Here is a 7,425-nt window from a genome sequence, read left to right on the forward strand (position 1 = left end):
CTCACACCCATCATTATGAAGTGCTTCGAGCGACTGGTCCTAGCACACCTCAAAGACTGCCTCCCACCCACACTGGACCCACACCAATTTGCCTACCGCAGAAATAGGAGCACAGAGGATGCAGTATGCACAGTGCTGCACTCTGCACTCACACACCTGGACAATAACAACACGTATGTTAGGATGTTGTTTGTTGACTTCAGTTCAGCATTTAACACCGTCATTCCCTCCAAGCTGACCACAAAACTTGGAGACCTGGACATCAACACCTCCCTCTGCAACTGGATTATGGACTTTCTGACCAACAGGCCTCAGCATGTTCGGTCAGGCCACAACCACTCCACCACCATCACACTTAACACTGGCGTACCACAGGGCTGTGTGCTGAGCCCATTCCTCTACTCCCTTTACACCCACGACTGCAAGCCTGTGCATGGATCCAACTCCATCATTAAGTTTGCAGATGACACCACGGTGATTGGCCTCATCAGTGACAACGATGAGACTGCCTACAGGGAGGAGGTACAGCACCTGGCCACATGGTGCGCTGACAATAACCTGCTCCTTAACACCAATAAGACAAAGGAGCTCATTGTGGACTTCAGGAAGAAGAATGGAAACACGCATGACCCCATCCACATTAACGGGCTGGCTGTTGAACGTGTCTCCAGCTTCAAGTTCCTGGGAACCACCATCTCGGAGGAACTGTCCTGGGCCACAAACACCTCCAGCCTGGTCAAGAAGGCTCACCAGCGCCTTTTCTTCCTCAGGACACTGAAGAAGAACCAGCTGTCTTCATCCATCCTGGTGAACTTCTACCGGTGTGCGATCGAGAGCATCCTGACCAGTTGCATCACAGTCTGGTATGGGAGCTGCTCAGTGGCTGACCGCAAGGCACTGCAGAGGGTGGTGAAAACTGCCCAGCGCATCACAGGGACACCACTTTCTGCTCTTGAGGACATCCAGAGGAAACGCTGTCTACGTCGAGCTCGCAGCATTCTGAAGGACTCCTCTCACCCTGACCACGGACTGTTTAACCTTCTTCCCTCCGGGAGGCGTTTCAGGAGCCTCCGAACAAGGACCACAAGATTCAGGAACAGCTTTTTCCCTAAAGCTGTCTCCTTGCTGAACTCTGCCCTCTGACACCCCTCAACACCCCCCACACCACACACATAGACTCCTCCCCCTCTTCAACACTGTGACTGATTTATTTATTTATTCACAACAAGCAAAAAACAGTAACTTGTTATTACTTGCACTACTGTCTGTTCATCCAGGAACACTGTATAATCCATTTGCACATTGTAATATTTTCTATGCACTTTACTGTCCATTGCAATACTGTAAATTATGTTCATAGTTCTGCCTATAGTGTACATACACTTTTACATAGCCCATCTGTATAGTATGTTCATAGTACACCTATCTGTATATCGTGCTTATAGTATTTAATATCTGTAAATTATGTCCATAATACTTACCTGTATAGTTATTGTACATATTATAGACCTTTATTCTGTACTTACTGCTTATTGCACTTCTGGTTAGATGCTAACTGCATTTCGTTGCCTTGTACCTACATGTGCAGTGACAATAAAGTTGAATCTAATCTAATCTAATCTAGCTGTATTTTCAGCATCTTTCCTCCAGTCTTCATTGTCAAATGATCTTCAGAAATCAGAATAATATGATGATTTATTATTAGAATTATCAACAGTTTTGCCGATAAATATTATTTTGGAACCTGTGATACTTTTTTCAGGATTCTTTGATGAATAAAAAGTTAAAAAGAAGAGCATTTATTTAAAATATAAATATTTTCTAACAATATTCACTACAGTTCAATAGTTTGGGGTCAGTAAATTTTTATCCTTACTTTTTTTTTTAAAGAAATTGTATTCTTTATTAGATTTTAGAATCTTTTATTCAGGATGTTTTAAAATTGATAAGAAGTGAGATCAAAGATTAATATTGTTAGAAGACATTTATATTTTGAATAAATAATGTTCTTTAAAAAAATATATATACATCGAAGAATCCTTAAAACAGTATCGCAGATTCCAAAATAATATTTGGTAGCACAACTATTAATAGTTCTAATAATAAATCATCATATTCTCATGATTTCTAAAGATCATGTGACACTGAAGACTGGAGGAATGATGCTGAAAATACAGCTGCACATCACAGAAATAAATTATATTGTAAAGGATATTAAAATATAAACCATTTTTTTATGAATTTTATTTTGATAATTTTGAATTATTACTGAAATACAACCTTTTTTGTTTCAAACAGTTCATTGAACAATAATAAATGAAGTACCTGAAGCTGACAATGAAGTAAATGTATAATAATTAATAAAGATGATTAATTAGCCTTGTAAACGCGCGTGTGAGGGGCGGAGACGCGCCGCTGAGCGTCAGACGCGAGTGAGGACCAAACACAGCAGAACAGTAGGAAACTTCACTCCTCTTATTATTTCTCTTTTACTGTCTATAGCGATTTATTTTTAGATACGTGATCTGAGTCTTTCATAGAGTTGTAGAGTTATTAGAGAAATAGAGTTATTTTTTACATTCTTTGGTCGAAGTTTTCAGCTCGGGACGTCGGAGCCTGTTCGCGACTCGGTTGATTCAGATCGGCACTTCGGAGCCTGTTCGCGACTCGGTTGATTCAGATCGGCACTTCGGAGCATGTTCGCGACTCGGTTGATTCGGCACTTCGGAGCATGTTAGTGACTCGGTTGATTCAGATCGGCACTTCGGAGCCTGTTCGCGACTTGGTTGATTCAGATCGGCACTTCGGAGCATGTTCGCGACTCGGTTGATTCGGCACTTCGGAGCATGTTCGCGACTCGGTTGATTCGGCACTTCGGAGCCTGTTCGCGACTCGATGGATTCAGATCGGCACTTCGGAGCCTGTTTGCGACTCGGTTGATTCAGATCGGCACTTCGGAGCATTTTCGCGACTCGGTTGATTTCAGATCGGCACTTCGGAGCATGTTCGCGCCCTCGGTTGATTCAGATCGGCCCTTCGGAGCATGTTCACGACTCGGTTGATTCAGATCGGCACTTCGGAGCATGTTCGCGCCCTCGGTTGATTCAGATCTGCACTGCACAGAGGAGCGTTCAAAGTTACGAGACATAGACTGAAGACAGATTCCCAGTGAAATGCTTTCCGACAGCAAATGCAATGAGTTTGCATCCTTCTTTTCTGAGAAGATCATCAATATCAGGAAGGCGATTAGCACATCCTCAAGTAATGCAGTTAGAAATACCAAGGGTTCACACAAAACAAGGGGAATCTGCTTTTAGTTTCTATGCCGCTCGCAGTTGGAATCAGCTTCCAGAAGAGATCAGATGTAAAACACTAGTCACATTTACATCTAGACTTAAAACTCATCTGTTTGGCTGTGCATTTATTGAATGAGCACTGCGCAATGTCCGAACTGATTGCACTATATTTTCACTGTTTTTTTTAATGCAAAATAATTTTGTAACTGTTTTTAAATTAATTTTAATTAAGTAAATGTTTTAATCATTATAAAAGTTTTAAAATTGCTTGTTTTACTTTTGTTATAATTTTTCTTTAGGATTATTTTACTTTCTTTTATGTAAAGCACTTTGAATTACCATTGTGTATGAAATATAAATAAACTTTCCTTGCCTAGTGTGTTAGTGGGCTTATATATATATATATATATATATATATATATATATATAAACACACACACATACACACACTACCGGTCAGAGTTTGGGATCAGAATGATTTTGAATGTTTTTTTACAGGAATTTATTTTACTCATCAAGACATTTATTTGATCAAAAATACTGGAAAACATGTCATATTGTGAAATATTATTAACATTTTTCTATTTTAATATACATGAAAGTGTAATTTATTCATGTGATGTGCAGCTGTATTTTCAGCATCTTTCCTCCAGTCTTCAGTGTCACATGATCTTCAGAAATCAGAATAATATGATGATTTATTATTAGAATTATCAACAGTTTTGCTGATAAATATTATTTTGGAACCTGTGATACTTTTTTCAGGATTCTTTGATGAATAAAAAGTTAAAAAGAAGAACATTCATTTAAAATATAAATATTTTCTAACAATATTCACTACAGTTCAATAGTTTGGGGTCAGTAAATTTGTATCCTTTCTTTTTCCATAAGAAATTGTATTCTTTATTAGATTTTAGAATCTTTTCAGGATGTGTTTAATTGATAAGAAGTGATATCAAAGATTAATATTGTTAGAAGAGATTTATATTTTGAATGAATGCTGTTCTTTAAAAAAAAAATGATACATCGAAGAATCCTTAAAAAAGTATTGCAGATTCCAAAATAATATTTGGTAGCACAACTATTAATCGTTCTAATAATAAATCATCATATTTTCATCATTTATAAAGATCATGTGACACTGAAGACTGGAGGAATGATGCTGAAAATACAGCTGCACATCACAGAAATAAATTATATTGTAAAGGATATTAAAATATAAACCATTTTTTTATTAATTTTATTTTGATAATTTTGAATTATTACTGAAATACAACCTTTTTTGTTTCAAACAGTTCATTGAACAATAATAAATGAAGTACCTGAAGCTGACAATGAAGTAAATGTATAATAATTAATAAAGATGATTAATTAGCCTTGTAAACGCGCGTGTGAGGGGCGGAGACGCGCCGCCGAGCGTCAGACGCGAGTGAGGACCAAACACAGCAGAACAGCAGGAAACTTCACTCCTCTTATTATTTCTCTTTTACTGTCTATAGCGATTTATTTTTAGATACGTGATCTGAGTCTTTCATAGAGTTGTAGAGTTATTAGAGAAATAGAGTTATTTTTTACATTCTTTGGTCGAAGTTTTCAGCTCGGGACTTCGGAGCCTGTTCGCGACTCGGTTGATTCAGATCGGCACTTCGGAGCCTGTTCGCGACTCGGTTGATTCAGATCGGCACTTCGGAGCATGTTCGCGACTCGGTTGATTCGGCACTTCGGAGCATGTTAGTGACTCGGTTGATTCAGATCGGCACTTCGGAGCCTGTTCGCGACTTGGTTGATTCAGATCGGCACTTCGGAGCATGTTCGCGGCTCGGTTGATTCGGCACTTCGGAGCATGTTCGCGACTCGGTTGATTCGGCACTTCGGAGCCTGTTCGCGACTCGATGGATTCAGATCGGCACTTCGGAGCCTGTTTGCGACTCGGTTGATTCAGATCGGCACTTCGGAGCATTTTCGCGACTCGGTTGATTTCCAGATCGGCACTTCGGAGCATGTTTCGCGCCCTCGGTTGATTCAGATCGGCACTTCGGAGCATGTTCACGACTCGGTTTGATTCAGATCGGCAACTTCGGAGCATGTTCGCGGCCTCGGTTGATTCAGATCTGCACTGCACAGAGGAGCGTTCAAAGTTACGAGACATAGACTGAAGACAGATTCCCAGTGAAATGCTTTCCGACAGCAAATGCAATGAGTTTGCATCCTTCTTTTCTGAGAAGATCATCATATCAGGAGGCGTTTAGCACATCCTCAAGTAATGCAGTTAGAAATACCAAGGGTTCACACAAAACAAGGGGAATCTGCTTTTAGTTTTCTATGCCGCTCGCAGTTGGAATCAGCTTCCAGAAGAGATCAGATGTAAAACACTAGTCACATCTAGACTTAAAACTCATCTGTTTGGCTGTGCATTTATTGAATGAGCACTGCGCAATGTCCGAACTGATTGCACTATATTTTCACTGTTTTTTTAATGCAAAATAATTTTGTAAACTGTTTTTTAAATTAATTTAATTAAGTAAATGTTTAATCATTATAAAAGTTTTAAAATTGCTTGTTTTACTTTTGTTATAATTTTCTTTATGATTATTTACTTTCTTTTATGTAAAGCACTTTGCAATTACCATTGTGTATGAAATATAAATAAACTTTCCTTGCCTAGTGTGTTAGTGGGCTTATTATATATATATATATATATATATATATATATATATATATATATATATATATATATATATATATAACACACACACATACACACACTACCGGTCAGAGTTTGGGATCAGAATGATTTTGAATGTTTTTTTACAGGAATTTATTTTACTCATCAAGACATTTATTTGATCAAAAATACTGGAAAACATGTCATATTGTGAAATATTATTAAACATTTTTCTATTTTAATATACATGAAAGTGTCATTTATTCATGTGATGTGCAGCTGTATTTTCAGCATCTTTCCTCCAGTCTTCAGTGTCACATGATCTTCAGAAATCAGAATAATATGATGATTTATTATTAGAATTATCAACAGTTTTGCTGATAAATATTATTTTGGAACCTGTGATACTTTTTTCAGGATTCTTTGATGAATAAAAAGTTAAAAAGAAGAACATTTATTTAAAATATAAATATTTTCTAACAATATTCACTACAGTTCAATAGTTTGGGGTCAGTAAATTTGTATCCTTTCTTTTTCCATAAGAAATTGTATTCTTTATTAGATTTTAGAATCTTTTCAGGATGTGTTTAATTGATAAGAAGTGATATCAAAGATTAATATTGTTAGAAGAGATTTATATTTTGAATGAATGCTGTTCTTTTTAAAAAAAAAATGATACATCGAAGAATCCTTAAAAAAGTATTGCAGATTCCAAAATAATATTTGGTAGCACAACTATTAATCGTTCTAATAATAAATCATCATATTTTCATCATTTATAAAGATCATGTGACACTGAAGACTGGAGGAATGATGCTGAAAATACAGCTGCACATCACAGAAATAAATTATATTGTAAAGGATATTAAAATATAAACCATTTTTTTATGAATTTTATTTTGATAATTTTGAATTATTACTGAAATACAACCTTTTTTTGTTTCAAACAGTTCATTGAACAATAATAAATGAAGTACCTGAAGCTGACAATGAAGTAAATGTATAATAATTAATAAAGATGATTAATTAGCCTTGTAAACGCGCGTGTGAGGGGCGGAGACGCGCCGCTGAGCGTCAGACGCGAGTGAGGACCAAACACAGCAGAACAGCAGGAAACTTCACTCCTCTTATTATTTCTCTTTTACTGTCTATAGCGATTTATTTTTAGATACGTGATCTGAGTCTTTCATAGAGTTGTAGAGTTATTAGAGAAATAGAGTTATTTTTTACATTCTTTGGTCGAAGTTTTCAGCTCGGGACTTCGGAGCCTGTTCGCGACTCGGTTGATTCAGATCGGCACTTCGGAGCCTGTTCGCGACTCGGTTGATTCAGATCGGCACTTCGGAGCATGTTCGCGACTCGGTTGATTCGGCACTTCGGAGCATGTTAGTGACTCGGTTGATCAGATCGGCACTTCGGAGCCTGTTCGCGACTTGGTTGATTCAGATCGGCACTTCGGAGCAT

The sequence above is a fragment of the Carassius auratus genome, chromosome 10 (genome assembly GCF_003368295.1).
Source record: "Carassius auratus strain Wakin chromosome 10, ASM336829v1, whole genome shotgun sequence".
NCBI classification, from domain to species: Eukaryota; Metazoa; Chordata; class Actinopteri; order Cypriniformes; family Cyprinidae; genus Carassius; species Carassius auratus.